This window comes from Lutra lutra, chromosome 9 (assembly GCF_902655055.1).
Source record: "Lutra lutra chromosome 9, mLutLut1.2, whole genome shotgun sequence".
In the NCBI taxonomy this organism is placed as follows: domain Eukaryota; kingdom Metazoa; phylum Chordata; class Mammalia; order Carnivora; family Mustelidae; genus Lutra; species Lutra lutra.
In genome coordinates, this window is record NC_062286.1 from 114,800,152 (window position 1) to 114,818,197 (window position 18,046).

Below are 18,046 nucleotides of genomic sequence, written 5' to 3' on the forward strand. Positions count from 1 at the left end.
TTAGTAGGTAATCAGGCACACATGTATAAAATTCAAAAAATATAAAAGAAAATATACTGACTAGAAGGTATCCTTCTGGGGCACCCAGGTGGCTCGGTCGGTTAAGCACCTGCCTTTGGCTCAGGTCATGATCCCAGGATCCTGAGATCTAGCCCCGCATCAGGCTCTGTGCTCAGCGGGAAGCCTGCTTCTCACTCTCCCACTCCCCCTGCTTGTATTCCCTTTATCACTGTGTCTCTGTCAAATAAATAAATAAAATCTAAAAAAAAAGTATCCTTCCCACCAGCCGTCCACTACCCCAGGCCCCAGAGGTTATTATTATTATTACCAGTTTCTCTAGTATCTTTCTAGAGACCTTACACACACACACACACGCTGGTTTTTATATATTTGAGCAAATTACTTCAAATTCTCCTCAGAATGAGTTAGACCATAAGTACTTCCTTCCCTGGCCGTAATATTTTAGGGATTACAGTATTTTAAAACTAAGTGATTTTAGAGATAGAAGGATCTAAAACCATCAAGTTCCTTATCATTTTATAGATGAAGAAACTGTGACCAAGAGACTTATATAAATAAAGATGGCTATTAAATATTGCCAGAAATAGAGTTGAAGGCTGCCAATTCCAAGTCCCTCTTCAACCAAGGGTACTCATATTCCTTCACATTTTCCATAATCATCAGATGTTTAACCTCTCCTGACCATATGAAAGTGGAAGCGGGAAGTTCCCCCTTGCAATAGATCCTTTCTCAGAGGGACAAAGCATTGTTTATTTGTAAGCTGTTTAGTCACCATCTATACAAACACAGATTTGTCCACATCAAATCCAACAATACAGATACATCATCACTAATATTCTTGGTAATGTCCAAGAAACAAAGCTGAAATCTAGTGCAGACACACAGACCTATATAAATCATTAAAAGAAAAAAAAAATGTTATTATATTCTTGACCTCCATATTTTGGTTTTAATAAATATCTGTTGCCTAGCACTTCACTCAATGCAAGGCAAATGCACTGAACTCTTAATAGAAATAAGACGTGCTTGGGGGCAGGGGGACTGGGGGGCTCAGTGGGTTAAGCATCTGCCTTTGGCTCAGGTCATGATCCTGGGATCCTGGGATGGAGCCACTCACCAGGCTCCCTGCTAAGCAGGGAGTCTGCTTCTCCCTCTCCCTCTGATCTTCCCTCTTGCTCATGCTCTCACTGGCTCGCTCTCTCAAATGGTAAATTAAAAAAAAAAAAAAAAACAAACTTTAAAAAATTTAAAAAAAAATAAGACATGCTCATCAATAAATAATTGTCCTCAATAAACTACCAGGAAATCAGACATGAAAAAAAGTAATTAAAATACACTGTGATCAACTGTACAGTTGTGGGGCCCCTGAGTGGCTCTGTTAGTTGGACGTCTGCCTCCAGCTCAGGTCGTGATCCCAGGGTCCTGGGTTCAGCCCCATGTTGGGCTCCCTGCTTGGAAGGGAGTCTGCTTCTCCCTCTCACTCTCCTCCTGTGCTCTCTATCAAATGAATAAATAAAATCTTTAAAAATAAAAAATAGTACAGCTGTTACACCCAATCATAAAAGAAGAGAAATATAATCTCTGGGTGAATTCAGGAAACTTCACTAAGTAGATGATAACACCAGCTAGGCCTAGAAGAATAAATAATAGTATGGTTGGTTTTGTTTAATGAATTCAACTTCAAGGAGAAAGATAAACTGAATCATATACGTACCCTCTTTGGCAGTTAGAGTGACAGTCACAAACTAGTAGCACAGCGTGTTAAAAAAAAATTGAATGTGAACCGCTTTAGATAGGCAATGGAACCTCTAGTGTGGTACACGACCCAGTGTATCTACTTCTCTCATACACATCGCATGCCTGGCTTCCAAAAACATATCCGAGTTTGCATCCCCTGACTAAATGCCAAAGATAACAGGGATGCGGGGGGGGGGGGGGAGCAACTCAAAAACCTTCTGAGTTTTCAGGGCACCTGGGTGGCTCAGTGGGTTAAAGCCTCTGCCTTTGGCTCAGGTCATGATCCCAGGGTCCTGGAATTGAGCCCCGGCATCATCGGACTCTCTGCTCAGCAGAGAGCCTGCCCCCCCCCCCGCCTGCCTCTCTGCCTACTTGTGATCTCAGTCTGTCAAATAAATAGGTAGAATCTTTAAAAAAAAAAAAAAATACTATTTTCCAGTTTTAGAATCAGAAAATAAAACCTACAAAATGAAAAGATGAAATAATAAAGGAAAAAGCAGGAAATAATATAAAGACAGGTTTAGATGCTGAGCAAGGTTAGGCTTAGTGAAGAGGTTAAGTGAATTCACTTGCTGCCAAACTCAAGGTGAGGGCACAAATTCCTACACATTTTGAACCACCAACATTGTTCTAAGAACATTAATCTAATTAATGCTAATATGTGGATTATTATACAATATAAATGTATATAAATGTATAGATTGTCCCGTAACATGGTAAATGACTCAACAGAAAGAAGCATAGGATTTACACCTAGATGAGAGTCGGGCAGACTGTAATGTAATGCTCACTAGAGGAAGTGGGTCCTCCTATAAAGAGTTATAATAAAAGAGGGAGATGGTTAGTCCAGCCGAAGGCAGAGGATATGAAGGAGTTTAGCACAGTGGGCACAGGAAAAAGTAAGATTAAAAGGGGAAGAGGGGTTGAACTGCAAAAGCTTGGTCTGATAAGGAGTTTGGATCTTACCCAGAGGGTTTTAATCTGGAGAGTGCTGTGATTAGATAAGAAGTCAAAACGAGTACCCTTCGCAGCAATGTATTAAATGACCTGGAACGAGGAAGTAATAATGAGTAGACAGCTAGTGAACCTGAAGCAGTCATCTAAGCGAGAAAAAAACCTGACTAAGGACAAAAGGGATGGAGGACATTGGGCAAATTTGAGGAGTACTGAAGGTACAACAGGAATCCATCACTAACTGGATGAACATCATCATCCAAGTTTCTGGTCTGGGCTACAGGCTGTGCCACTCATCAAAATAGAAAATATAAAAATAACACATTCAAAGGGAAGATGGGGGCAGTTCTGAGCCTGCTGGTGCCTAGGAAACAGCCCAATGGAGATGACTAGTAGTAGGTTGTTGGTTATCATCCAGTCTGTGCAGAGGACAAATTTTCTCCTAATTAGCAAGGAGCTGGAAGCTGAAACCAGGGGCATAGGTATATGCCTCCAGGAAGGTTACGTAGGATGAAACACAAAAGGCTGATGGTGGAAATACTTAGAAGTCCAAGAGTGATCAGAGAAAAGGGGGCCTAAGGTAACTGAGGAGTGGCAAGAGAGGTAAAGAAAAACCAGGACACTGTGTCACAGAACTCCTGGAAAGATAATTCAGAGAATAAATGTACAGTTAACATTTATGCAGTTCTTTTCCCTCTCTCTTCCCTCTCCCATCCCTTCTACATTTTCCCATTTCCTCCTTTATTGGGTAAATGACATTACAACTCTGGAAGAAAAAGATATGAATAACAAGAAGAGGTGTATCAAACACACAGGACTAATACTTTTGGTTAAGTTAGGATATGTGGTTCTTACATGTGGGTAATTCCAATTCAGCTAATGAAAATCACTAGAGGTCATTTTTTTTTTTTAAGATTTTATTTATTTATTTGACAGAGAGATAGAGCACCACTAGGCAGAGAGGCAGGCAGAGGGAGAGGGAGAAGCAGGCTCTCCACTGAGCAGGGAGCCCGATGCAGGATCATGACCTGAGCAGAAGTCAGCCACTTAACCAACTAAGCCACCCAGGCACCCCAAGCAATGGAAGTCATTTTTTTTTTTAAGATTTTATTTACGTATTTGACTGAGATCACAAGTAGGCAGAGAGGCAGGCAGAGAGAAATGGGGGGAAGCAGGCTCCCCGCTGAGCAGAGAGCCCGATGTGCGGCTCAATCCCAGGACCCTGAGATCATGACCCGAGCCGAAGGCAGAGACTTAACCAACTGAGCCACCCAGGCACCCCAAGCACTGGAAGTCTTAAGAGAGTCTGCTTTACTAAATTTGTAAGTTTAATTTCTCAGTACTGCTCAAGTGCTTAAGGAGATTCTGGTTGTTAAGATGGTAACTCTGCTGGGCGCCTGGGTGGCTCAGTAGGTTAAAGCCTCTGCCTTCGGCTCAGGTCATGATTCCAGAATCCTGGGATCGAGCCCCACATCGGGCTTTCTGCTCAGCAGGGAGCCTGTTTCCTCCTCTCTCTCTCTGCCTGCCTCTCTGCCTACTTGTGATCTCTGTCTGTCAAATAAATAAATAAAATCTTAAAAAAAAAAAACTTTAAAAAAAAAAGATGGTAACTCTGAACTATCAAGGCCTAGTTGTGCTTGACAGACTGAATGTATAAATGTATTTTAAACATCTAAGGAAATTTAATTTACTAACAAAGGAATATGGAGGAATTTAATCTGTTAAGCTTGAATTAACATTAATTAAATAGTGAGTACAAGTTATTGCTCTTATTTCTATACAAAAATTACAATGCTTATGGGGTACCTGGGTGGCTCAGTAGGTTAAGCGTCTGACTTCAGCTCAAGTCATAATCTCGAGGTCCTGGGATGGAGCCCTGGATGGAGCCTCCCAGCTCAGTGGGGAGTTTGCTTGTCCTCCTCCCTAGGCCCTTTCTCTCTCAAATAAGTAAAAATTTTTTAAAAAATTATAATGCTTAAAAGTACAATAACAAGACTAAAGGAAAACTAAATTTTTAATTTGGCACTTAAATAAATTGAATATTACTTTAAACCCAAGTAATTTTAAGTAGTCCTTTCTGTGTACAAAAGCCCCACTCAGATGTTAAAAAACAGGTAAGTGAGTTGCTGTTAACTACTACTTGCTCTACAACAGCCTTCAAAACAGAACCTTCGAAAACTAAGTGCAAGTGAATAATTATTATTTAAACAATCTCTCCCATAACACTGGAGAAACAACTGAACTCCACATAACCCCCACCACCCCTTACCCAAAGATAAGAAAAGCACGTCCCAATCTGATCTAACACCCTTTTCAGGAACATAAAATGCTCATACTCTCCTTTAATGTTAGCTGAATTGTCAAACTTAATAACAATGTATGGGGGTGGGGGTAACACCTGGGTGGCTCAGTCAGTTAAGCATAGAATTCAGTTTCAGCTCAGGTCATGATCTCAGGGTCATGAGAGCAGGCACCAAGACAGCTTGTCACTCAGTGTGGAGTCTGCTTAAGATTCTTTCCACACCTGGGTGGCTCAGTTGGTTGGGCTCCTGCCTTTGGCTTGGGTCATGATCCCAACATCCTGGGATCAGGTCCAGTGTCAGGCTCCTTACTCAGCAGTGAGCCTGCTTCTCCCTCTGCCTGTCACTTCCCCTGCTTGTGCTTTCTCTCTTTGGCAAATAAATAAAATCTACTTTTTTATAAAAATGATTCTTTCCCCCTCCCTCTGTCCTTCCCCCTGTTCATGCGCTTTCTTTCTCTCACCCTCTCTCAAAGAATTAAATCTTTAAAAAGAAAAGGGGGGGGGGCACCTGAGTGGCTCAGTTGGTTAAGTGTCTAACCCTTGATTTCAGTTCTGGTGATGATCTCAGGGTCCCAGGATCAAACCCAATGTCGGGCTCCAAGATCAGTGGGGAGTATGCTTAAGGATTCTCTCTCTCCCTCCTCACCTCCATACTGGCATGCACACTCTCTCTCTAAAATAAATACATAAGGGTGCCTGCGTGGCTCAGTTGGTTGAGCGACTGCCTTTGGCTCAGGTCATGACCGCAGACTTGCAGGATCTCGTCCCGCATCGGGCTTCCAGATCCTTGGGGAGTCTGCTTCTCCCTCTGACCTTCTCTTCTCTCATGCTCTCTCTCACTCATTCTCTCTCAAATAAATAAATAAAATCTTTAAAAATAATAATAAAATAAAATAAATACATAAATCTTAAAAAAAAAAACATTTTATGGGTGTGTACTATTTCTGGAGGGTTTCACAAGTTTCATAGTACTTGGGGATGCCTCTGGAAAGGGGAACTTGGAAGATGGGGAAGCGTTACCTTTTATTGTATACTTTTAACACAATAAAATACTGGAATATTTTAACATGTATTAATTATTCAAATGCATACAAGATTTTAAATGAAGCCAAACTTAAAAATACACTGACTGAAAAATATAAAACCAGGGTTTTTCTTTTTTCAAACTTGCCTCCTCTCCACCATAGACAGCCACTATTGAAAATCACTGCCTTAGAGGTTCACAACTGCTGCCAACAGCACTATTGCTAACTGGGTATGAACTACAAGAAGAAAAAGAATCTTCTTTGACTTCTATCAACTAGTAGCAAAACCGTGGGCAGGCTAGCACCCCAGACTGAGAAAAGAGAGAAACACCAGCTGGAAGTCACTGCGAATTTAGCCTCTGTTAACATAGAAGCAGGTTTTGACGGGCAGTTAGGAGCAGTGGAGAGCAGTCGTCGCACAAAGAAAGCAGGCAGAGGCACTGAATCAGGGACTGGCCTCACTCCCTGAAAGGTGGTAGAGCATTCACATCACTGGAGACATGGAAAGGACCACCAAGAGAACAGAAGCACCCCTGTAAAAGCTCTGCCACCCCTCCCCCAGTTCCTTTTAGAACAGCTGAAGTCCTGGAACTATTCCACATTGCTCTGGTAACAGTAGTGCTGATACATCAATGGAAGACATTCTCTTTATTAATGGGTGGTATTAATGTATTTACAGTATTATATTAAGCCACCAGTCAACCAATGTTTGAAAGCTAATTGCTGGTTAAGCTATTTGTCAATCAATGTGGAGAACTCCTCACACCAATTCAGAACAACCAGGTTTCAAGTTCTTCCCACACACAGAAACTCAGTTCATTAATAATCTTCTCTCCTAAAAAGCCTGGGTTCTGGAAACTGATTAACATTTCTATTGCTTAAATCATATTTATCTACCTAGGCTGCCTGAGTGGTGCAATCGGTTAAGCATCTGACTCTTGGTTTCGGCTTGGGTCATGATCTCAGGGTCATGAAATAGAGCCCTTCATCAAGCTCTGTGTATCATGGAGCCTCCCTGAGATTCTCTCTCCTTCCTCTTGTGTGCTCAGGTGCACACACACTCTCTCTCTAAAATAAATAAATCTCAAAAAAAAAAATCATACTCATCCACCTATCCCCCCTCCCCATTCTCCATCCCCACTTCCCCGCAAACCAGGACCTAAACAAGGCCTGCATATTAATTACACTGAGTGAATAAGTCTCTAGTCTTTTCTACCATGTAATAATTCCTCCTTTTTTTATTACTTTTTTTTTTTTTGCATTTATTTGAAGTAACTGGGTTGGTTCTTCTGTAGATTTTCTCCCATTACGATTTTCTAATTACATTCTGTAACTCACAGTTAGACACAGAAGTTAAATTAAGAGTCAGGTTCGATTTTATAGGGGAGAGAGTTATTTCATGAAGGGTGGTGTATTTCTTCCTATCTTACCACACTAAAGGAATATAAGGTTTTAAGGTTTAGTTGTATCCACTTTGTTGATAACATAATTGATAAGATTGCCAGTCTGATCCTTCAATTATTAGAGTTCCCTAATAGCTTTAACAACCACTGATGATCAATGTCTGGGTCCTTTATTTCATTAGGTCACTCGGAATTTCTGTAGAAATACATCTGGAGATTTTTATCAGGTAACAAATTTATGTTTCCAAGTTTTTCATGTGTGAAATTACAAGAGTTTTTATAGGTATAAATAACAAATAATAACAATATAATAACAAATATAAATAACAAAATAACAATGAGATCATGAGTCATCAGGGAAATGCAAATCAAAACCACAATGAGATACCACTTCACACCCACTAAGACAGCTATAATGAAAAAGACAGAAGCGACACTTGGCTGGCTCAGATGGTGGAGTGCCCAACTCTTGATCTTGGAATTGTGAGTTCCAGCCCCACGTTGGATGTAGAGCCTACTAAAAGAGTTAACAAGTGTTGCTGATGATATGGAGAAACTGGAACCTTTGTGCTTTGTTGCTGGTAACTGTAAAATGGTGCAGCTGCTTTAGACAACAGTTTTGGCAGCTCCTCTACAAATTAAACAGTTACTATCGTTTAACCCAGCAATCCCACTCCTAGGGATAGACCCAAGAGAAACAAAAACATGTCCACGTGGAAACTTGTACATGTTCAGGACAGCACTATCATAATAGGCAAAAAGTGGAAACAACCCAAATGTTCACTGATTAGTGGATAACAAAATTGGTATATTCATAAAATGGAACATTATTAAGCTACAAAAAGCAATGAAGTACTGATACAGGCCACAATATGGATGAACCCCACAACCAGTATGCTAAGTAAATGCCACATACTGTAGAATTCCATTTATATGACATGTCCAGAACAGGCACATCCATAGAGACAGAAAGAACTGATTGTCGAGACTAGGGGAAGGGTTGAATGGGGAACGAAGCTAAAGGGTACAGAATTTCTTCTCGGGATAATGAAAATGTTCTGAAATTAGATGGTGGTGATGACTGCACAACTTCAAGAATATACTATAGGGGTGCCTGGATGGCTCAGTGGGTTAAAGCCTCTGCCTTCGGTTCGGGTCATGATCCCAGGGTCCTGGGATCGAGCCCCATATCGGGCTCTCTGCTCAGCGGGGAGCCTGCTACCTCCTCTGACTGCCTCTCTGCCTACTTGTAATCTCTGTCAAATAAATAAACAAAATCTTGAAAAAAAAAAGAATATACTATAAACCACTGAACTGTACATTTTCAAGGGGTGAATTACAGATTTATTCATTTGAGTGAGACAGAGAAAGAGCGAGTGCACTCACACAAGTTGGCGGGGGGGGGGGGGGGGGAGGGCTCAATCTCATGACCCTGAGGTCATGACCTGAGCCAAAAGAGTCACTTAACCAACTGGACACTTAACCAATTGAGCCACGCAGGTGCCCCTAAAACGGTGAATTTATGGTGTGTCAATTATATTTCAATAAAGCTATCTTTTTAATTACAAGGAAAAGGCTATTGCATACCACATTTCTTTATAAGAAAAAAAAGGGTTACTTTTCAGTCACTGTTAAAATAACAACTTTACTTCAAGAGACAGATTAAGGATATTAATTTTTCAAATAATATTTGCCAAGTAGCACACACAGAAAAAGTCCAATTTTTGGAAAAGAAAAATGCAGGGGCGCCTGGGTGGCTCAGTGGGTTAAGCCTCTGCCTTCGGCTCAGGTCACGATCTCAAGGTCCTGGGATGGAGCCCCACATTGGGCTTTCTGCTCAGCAGGGAGCCTGCTTCCTCCTCTCTCTGCCTGCCTCTATGCCTACTTGTGATCTCTGTCAAATAAATAAATAAAATCTTTAGACAATAATTCCACATAGCAATGTTATTAAGGCAGTCATTTAGTATTAAGAATATGTCTTCTCCAGTACCACCTTCCTCCAGTAGCTCACAAAAGATATAATTTGGGGGGGATTTAGTTATTAAAAGAAAATCTAGCAAATACTAAGACATGATAGGAGCTTCTATACTTTTATAACTATGTATATAGCAAACTCCCACACTGCAAAATTTGTCCCAATATTGTTCAACTCTTCAGCAATATTTTCTATTCATCATAGAAGAGTATTTGCTGAAAAAGAGGAATGCATTTTGCCTTCTTGACATTGTTTTGTAGTCTTTCTTAAAGCAAGCCTTTTAGGGGATGGGTGCAACAGGAAGAACCTGTCAATGATATGTGCCTTTCTGTCTTTCATCAGAGCAAAAAAGCTCAAAATACATACTTTAATCACGAGGTTTGTACTGTACAGCATATGACTGAATAGCCTATGACTTTAAACATCACTGGACAGAGAAAAATGCAGATGTTCACTTTACGCTCCATACACTTAGTTTTCAAATGTCCTGGTACTAATGACAGCCTTGTTTTTTATTATTTTATATCACGAGGTTCTACATACTCTTAAAATAAGATACCTATTAACAACAGAGGATGTGAATGCACGTTTCAAATAAGCTTCCTGATACTTTCTAATGTAATAAAAGCAGAATTATTTAAACTGATTTAATAGCTCAGCAACAGTTTGTAACAGGAGTTGAACAAGGCTCAGCTCCACCATTGTTTCTGCTTGCATTATTAGGATGTTCTTCAGTCACTGGTTTCTTGGCAGAAATTGTTTTAAGCCACTTGTCCATTTTGTGAAAGTTAGTTTAACAAAACAAAACAAAACAAAACAAAAAACCCTAGGTAATATAAGCTGTTACCAAAGTTGCAATACATGGAAAGGAAAAGTATGATTATGGCTGTGCTTGCTCACTGCAGAACTCCCATCTCTTCCTTCAGGACACCCAAAATTCTATAGATAACATAGTAACACTGACTTACAGACCCAAGAAGATGCCAGTGACAATCTCTAAATTTAATGTTTTACCACTAAAATGTCTCCCAGCATCCCAGTGAGTCATCTTATCGACCTCACTTTGAAAACTACCACTCTAGATTTCAGGCACAGTGAACTTCTTACAACTGCAAGTGAACAGATCAATTCACTCTCCTCCTTACCATCCTGTAATGGCTTAGCTCTGCCTTTAGGATAAAGTCCAAAATCCCTGCATGTTATATAGGGCCCTCAACTCTGGCTCCTGCCTCTCTCTAGTCCAGTGGTTCTCCAACCCTGGATGCATATAAGAAACACCTGGGGACTTAAAAATATTTATACATTCTTAGGTCCCATCCTAGAAAAATTAAATCAAAATACCTGGGGGTAGAGTATTTACATCCCTGATTTTTTAAGTTCTCCAGCTGAATCTAAAGTGCAGCCAGTGTGAAGAACTACTCTTCTTACTCACCACGGTCTCAACTGGGCCTTGTTATTCCAAATGTGATCCATCAGGGAACTGGTCAGTAATAAAGAATCCCAGGTCCCAGCCCAGACATACCGAATCTGGACTTGGCATTTTAACAAAGTCTCCAGATGGTTCATGTGAACATTCAAATTAGAGAAACAATGACCTAAGGTACCAAACCCCCTCCCAGCTCAGGGCCTTCAGAAGTATTGTCTAATATTGAACCTCTCTGGCATTAGCCCACAAGTGGATAAAGGACAAAACATCACATCCATGTTACTCTGGGATACCCCCAGCTCCTGGCACAATGTCTACTATTTTCAGATGAAGAGCATCTAATCTTGTGTTTCATATCAATATGATCTTATTCTAAATTTCCACAACATTTCTGACCTATTAAACATGTCTTTCTTCAAAAACAAGTTGCCTTTAGGGACGCCTGGGTGGCTCAGTTGGTTGGACGACTGCCTTTGGCTCAGGTCATGATCCCGGAGTCCTGGGATCGAGTCCCGCATCGGGCTCCCAGCTCCACGGGGAGTCTGCTTCTCCCTCTGACCTTCTCCTCGCTCATGCTCTCTCTCACTGTCTCTCTCTCAAATAAATAAATAAAATCTTTAAAAAAAAAAAAAAACAAGTTGCCTTTAGATACATAATTCTTGGATACTACAAATTAAACCTAATTCAAAGTACCATTATATTACGGGTGAATTAATAAAATCAAATATTAGGTTGTGTTTGTAACAGTATTGACCTGAACTGTCCAGAAACAGGGCCACATAAATTGTTGATGGTGTTATAATTTAGTTCAAACCTTTCCAGATAGCAATTTGGCACCAAAGTGTAATCTGACTCAGTGAACCCATTTTAGGGGCGAGTCCAAGAAAATATTCCATAAGAAGTATTTAAGCAAGGGTGCTTAAAAGTACCATTCATGGTACAACTAGCTAGCTCAGTCAGTAGAGCCTTGCTTGATCTCAGGGTTCTGAGTTCAAGCCCCACAGTGGGTGTAGAGATTACTTAAAAATACAATCTTTTTTTAAAAGTTTATTTCTTTTTTTAAGGCATGGGGTTAGGGGAGGTGGGTGTACAGCGGGAGAGAATCTTAAGCAGCCTTCACGCCCAGCATGGGAGCCTGACACAGGACTCGATCCCCCAACCCTGGTACCTCAGTACCTTTTTTTTTTTTTTTTTTTTTTAAGATTTTATTCAGGGTGAGGAGGGCACCTGGGTGGGTCAGTCAGAAGCGCCTGACTCTTGGTTTCAGCTCAGATCATGACCTCACGGGTTGAGGGATTGAGCCCTGGTTCAGGGGGATCAAGTCCTGGGTCAGACTAACATGCTGGGCATGGAGGCTGCTTAAGATTATCTCTCTCCCTTTCCCTCTGCCCCTTTTCCCCTCCCTGCTCATGCCAGAACATGCTCACTCTCAAATATATAAATCTTAAGAAAAAAGTAAGATAGTAAAAAGGATAAAATAAAGGAAAAAATTTAAAATATTGTACAAACTAGTTATCAATGCACAGATTACCATTCTGTGATTTAAATTAGATACATAAATGAGTAAATACAAAACATTTTATGCTATTAAGAATACAACAATCATATTTCATATGTACTGATTACAGATATAAAAAAAAAAAAGCTATGCCTGCATACTGACACAAACTGATGTGAATTTAAAGTAAAGATAGGAGCACCTGGCTGGCTGTGTCGGTAGAGCATGTAATGCTCAATCTCAAGGTCTGTGAGTTCAAGCTCCATCTTGGATGTGGAGCCTACTTAAAAATAAATAAATATAGTTTGGGCAGGAGTACAAGCTAAATAGGTGATATGGATTAAGGGGTGCACCTGTGAGGGCACCAAGCGATGTATGCAAGTGTTGATCATTATACTGTACACCTGAAACTAATATAACACTGAATGTCAACTGGAATTAAAACTTAAAAAAAAGCAAATAAGGTTTTACATTTAGTAAATTCTCTTTTCTATAAAGAATACATATAGACAGGGACGCCTGGGTGGCTCAGTTGGTTAAGCAGCTGCCTTTGGCTCGGGTCATGATCCCAGCATCCTGGGATCGAGTCCCACATCGGGCTCCTTGCTCATCAGGGAGCCTGCTTCTCCCTCTGCCTCTGCCTGCCATTCTGTCTGCCTGTGCTTGCTCTCTCTCCCTCTCTCTGACAAATAAATAAAATCTTTAAAAAAAAAAAAGAATACATATAGACATATATATTTTATTTTCAGTAAACTCTATACCCAACATGGGGCTTGAACTCATGACCCCAAGATCAAGAACTGCATGTTCTACTGAATGAGCCAGTCTGGTGTCCTTATAGAAAATATAGTAAAACAAATTCTGGGGCACTTGGGTGGCCCCATTGGTTAAGCATCTGACTCTTGGTTTTGGCTCAGGTCATGATTTCAGGGTCATGAAATCGAGCCCCAGGTCAGACTCCACACTCAACATGGAGTCTGCTTGAGATTCTCTCTCCCTCTGCCCCTCCGGCTCATGTGCTTGTAGTCTTTCTCATAAATGAATGAATGAATGAATGAATACATACACACATACATACATGCATGCATACATAAATAAATAAATACATACATGCATACATAAATGAATAAATACATAAATACATAAATACATAAATAAATCTTTTTACAAAATAAGTAAAAATAAAACAAATTTTAATGTTGGGTTATTTATGGGTTTGCTGTTGAGTTTTATTAAGTTAGTGTTATACAGTGCTGTTTTTGTTGTACTCAGACTCACAAAAAAGAAATTTCTTCAGCTCTGGTATTTGGGAACATTTATTAGTTACTGCACTAAAAGTAAAAAGACAAGATCTGTATTTGGTCAACTTCCTGCTTGTAACTCAAATTCAAACTTCACCTGCATCTCACTTTTTCCACATGAAGGTGGAGAAAAATAATGCAACAATGTTTACAAATCGACTGAGTGCCTCCAATGAAAGGTTCTGGGCAAATACAAATATCAGAACTGCTTAAAAAACAACCACCACCCACTTTAACAAGTCACACAAGTCACTTATCCTTCTGAACCTCAATGTCTCTCTGTAACTGAGAGAAATGTAAAAACCATAAGGGAGATTAGGTGAGGGAAAAGTAGGCATATGGTATCTGGAAAAGCATCCAGGCAATCGTGATGTACACTCTGATGAAGATCCACTGAGTCCGATTCACACTTTCTGGGAGGAAAATGATTTAAGTTAGTACAAACACCCTGAAAGGGTGGGGATTTGGCTATATGTCTAAAAATTTTAAATGCACATACATCCTTTAACCCAGTAATTCCACTTCTAGAAATACACTGTTCAGATAACTTTACACATGAGCTCCTTACAAAGTACTATGTACAAAAAGATCCACTGTAACACTTTAATAGAAAAACCTGGAGGGGCGCCTGGGTGGCTCAGTGGGTTAAGCCGCTGCCTTCGGCTCAGGTCGTGATCTCAGAGTCCTGGGATCCAGCCCCGCATCGGGCTCTCTGCTCGGCAGGGAGCCTGCTTCCTCCTCTCTCTCTGCCTGCCTCTCTGCCTACTTGTGATCTCTCTGTCAAATAAATAAATAAAATCTTTAAAAAAAAAAAAAAAAGAAAGAAAAAGAAAAACCTGGAAACTTAAATGTGGTTTAACCTGAAGACTACTTACAAATTATGGTGCAACCACACAATGAAAAAAGTAAAAAATGTCAACAGAAAGAATGAACAGCTTTATATCTACTAACATGGAATGATTTCCTGAATACGTTAAAAAGGAAAAAGGTGTGACTGGTATGTACCATGGCGGGGAGGAATATGGATAGGTAGACACATGTTTATAAAACAGTGTCTATGTAATGCCACAGAAACTGGAAACTCCAGTCATCTCTGGAAAGCTCAGGGTAGGAAGGAGATTTATTTTCCTATGTTCCCTTTTATACTGCTGGAGCGTTTTTTCTTTTTTTTTTTTTTTTCTTCTCTTCTTTTCTGCTGGAGTGTTTTCTCACATGTATTTATCTTTTCCTGAAACTGAGGATTCTCTCTAGGCCTCCATCTGAGTCTAAGACACTACGATTACACCTAAGTGGCACCTGAGCAATGCCTCCAAATTGCAGGGGCATCGGCTTCTGGCCCCACACTTCCCTAAATGACCCTTTGAAAGCCTAGCCAGCCCACGGTCCCTGACAGTCTTTAAAATCCTCCAGTGGTTCTCCACTGCCCAAACTCAAAAACAGTACATACAGTCCTGCAAGCTCACCCTAATCTCATCTCCCACCCTTCTCTCTACCCAACCCAGTTGTTTTAACCTCTCCCTGTTCCCCAGGGACAATGGACTCCTTCCACCTCCACGACCTCATGTGCTGCTCCTTCTTTCCCATACCCTGTCTACCACACCAAACTCTATGACCCAAAGGCCCCCTCCCAGGAAAGGAATGCTCTCTATACAGCCTGACATGTTCTGGAACTACACTGCCAAGATTCAAATCCTGACTATTCCCTTATGTGTCCCCTATATGGCCTCAGTTTCCACCCTTGTCAAATAAGAAAAAGCCCCTACTTGATGGCTGAAAGGATTAATGAGGTAATTCATGGAATGAATTTATTACACAGTCTCTCACAAGGCAAATAAAAGACAATAGTTATTATCATTATTACATTCTCACAGCACTTGTGAGGTATTTGTATCTACCTGTCCTGCATAAGACTGTGAGCTCCTAAAAGGTAAAGAATCCTTGCTTTTATTTTGTATCCCAAGCCCTTCGCCTGGCAAATAGAAGGCACATGAACACCTTTACATAAATCAGATGATTGGCTTTTCTTGTTCTGAATTTCATCCAGATGGTAAACAAGGGGCTAAAAGGTACCCAGTGAACAACCTCCTGGATCCCACATGCCTTAGAATGCATATATTAGCCAGGCCACTTGGGGTAGGCAGAGAGGTGAAAAGAGATCATGGGGCTTTGAGGCTTTCAGAGACAGTCAAGTGGACTGGAGACCATCATAATAGGAGACCTGTCAGTTCCTGCCTGCTGACTACTTACAGGGACTGGGCGAAATGGACACGGGGAGATGGGTAATCTGAGATACTAAATGTCCAAGATGTGCCAAAGACTCTAAGCAGGCCTTCAGGAAACACTCAAGAAAAGATTATCTCAGCAAGTGGGTACCTTGAAGTAAACAGAGAAGAGACATACACGGGAAGAGATGGGATAGGACTTAAAAGACAACAGAGAGGAAGAATCCTCTTAGCATGGAGATGGAAAGGTAAATAAGACACGGCTCCTGGCCTCAAGAATCTTCCCAGATCAGAAGCTCTTTAAAGAGAGGTAGAGCTTGGCCGATAAGGGTGGGGGAGGAAAGAGGATCACACAAGCAAAGGCATCCAAACATGTGAAGAGGCGAACAGCTCGGAATGGCTGGGGATGAGGGAAAGGAGAATCGAAGGACTGAGCTAAGAGTAAATTGAGGCAAGACCATCCAGGGCCTTGTATGACTTGATAAGACATTCTGGGCTTCATTCATCCCACGGGAAAAGGAGAGCGAGCAGTTTTTAAGTAAACAAGTGACACCATCAAATCTGTGTTTCTTGAAGGAGTGGCCAGGCAAGAAGATGTTCGCCCATCTTCCACCCTCAGTTCTCTCCTCGCCCACCATCTTCTGGTTCTAGACTGCTTTAACAGCAAGCAGGTGGCAAATGAACACATCTCCTGGGAGATGTGACTGGTTCTAGAGCAGGAATTCCCATCCTGGGTAAAGGTTTCTGAAGGCATTTACCTCGCCTGGGGAGGTTTTGAACATTCCTCTTTTCCAGTCTTACAAACATCATCACTGATCTCAAAAAAACAAAAACAACAACAACAACAAAAAAACCCAACCAAGCAAACAAAAAAACACAGCAAAACCCTCAACTCTGCCATTACTATTTATATCTTCAGGAAATACAATTAGTAACGGATTTTCCAAAAAACAATATTCTTTATTTTATTTACCAAAAGTGAAAAGGAAGGGGCTCTGCATTCCCAACTGGCTCATTTTGAATTCTGGGCAGCTGTGAGCCCCTATTTGCCTTCTTAAGCAACCTCGACAGTTGGGAGTGGGCGGAAAAGAGAGGGGCCTGGGACAGAGGCCAGGGGGGGTTAAGGGAAAGAAAAGTTGGTCTCTACAAGAACAAATTTTTCTCATGCCAGGAGTTTCCCTCTTTCTTCCCATTAAACGGACCTGAGCAAATTCTGTTCTCACTGTTCCAAGTTTCTTCTTGCAGAATGAACTATGGCAGTGGCCTGCCCTGACCCCAGGAGGACGCCCGCAAAGTTCCCAGGCGGTCGAGAGGGGTCGGCGCCCTGTCCGGCACGTTTCCGGGGATCCCCCCACCCCCTAAGGACAGCGCAAGGACGCGGGGTCGGACTGGAGCCGCCTGATGGGTTGTGCCCGGAAAAGACGGCCTGGGGCTCCGGCCGGCGACCCCTGCCACTCGCGCTCGGGAGCCGTCCCCCCCTTACGGAGCCCACCGGGGCGGCGGCGGCGGCCACGAGCACTCACCGAGTCCGGCGCTGGGCGGGACCGCTGGGAACGAGGACGGCGACTCCGCCTCGACTCCGCGGCGGCGTCTCGGCCCGCCACAAGCCCTCAGGGCCGCCGCCCGGCCCGCGGCTCGGAGCTCCGCGGCGGCGGCGGCGGCCTCGCCTCCATGGCGAGGGGAAGCGGCTGAGGGGCGACTGGGCGGGAGGCGGTGATGGCGGCCGCGGCCCGGGTTCTGAGGGGCTGGCGCGCGCCTCTCTGTCAGCGCCGCACTCGCCGCAGCCTCGCTCCGGACCCGGCCTTGGCTGTAAGGTGCGTCCTCATTGGCCGTTCAGAGACGGGCGCTGGTTGGCCCACACCGAACGGGCGTATCCTGGCCCTCGCGGGCCCCGCCCTTGCGCGCCTCCGAGCTCGCCCTTGCACGCTCGCGTGGGCGGCGGAACCGGGTTTCACCGTCTCGTTGACTCCTGCGCCGCCTGGAAGGTGTGCTTGCGCCCCGCAGCCATGGGAACCTTGGGGAAGCCGGACCCCGGGTGCACTGACCACCCGTACACCACCGCCGTCCGCCTCTCTAAAGTCCCAGCCTCCTGGACGTAGGCCTTCTTCCCAGTTTACAGATGAGGAAGCTGAGGCCAAATACAAATTACACCCATGTCCAGAGACCAGGACGGCCTGGAACT

At 42.5% G+C, this 18,046-nt stretch overlaps 1 protein-coding gene and 1 pseudogene across 2 annotated transcripts in view; one reads left to right on the top strand and one right to left on the bottom strand.

The window, feature by feature from the left end:
* Window positions 1–16,568, top strand: part of LOC125109875 (60S ribosomal protein L17-like) — a 38,589-nt pseudogene extending 22,021 nt beyond the window's left edge.
* The window catches only part of PTPRA (protein tyrosine phosphatase receptor type A), a 150,099-nt gene extending 132,428 nt beyond the window's left edge, over window positions 1–17,671 (bottom strand). For both annotated transcript variants that reach the window (XM_047744412.1, XM_047744411.1), the window contains exon 1: window positions 17,388–17,671. The gene's annotated coding sequence lies outside the window, so the exon portion shown is untranslated. The remainder of the gene's footprint in view (window positions 1–17,387) is intronic.
* Between the last annotated feature and the right edge of the window lie 375 nt (window positions 17,672–18,046).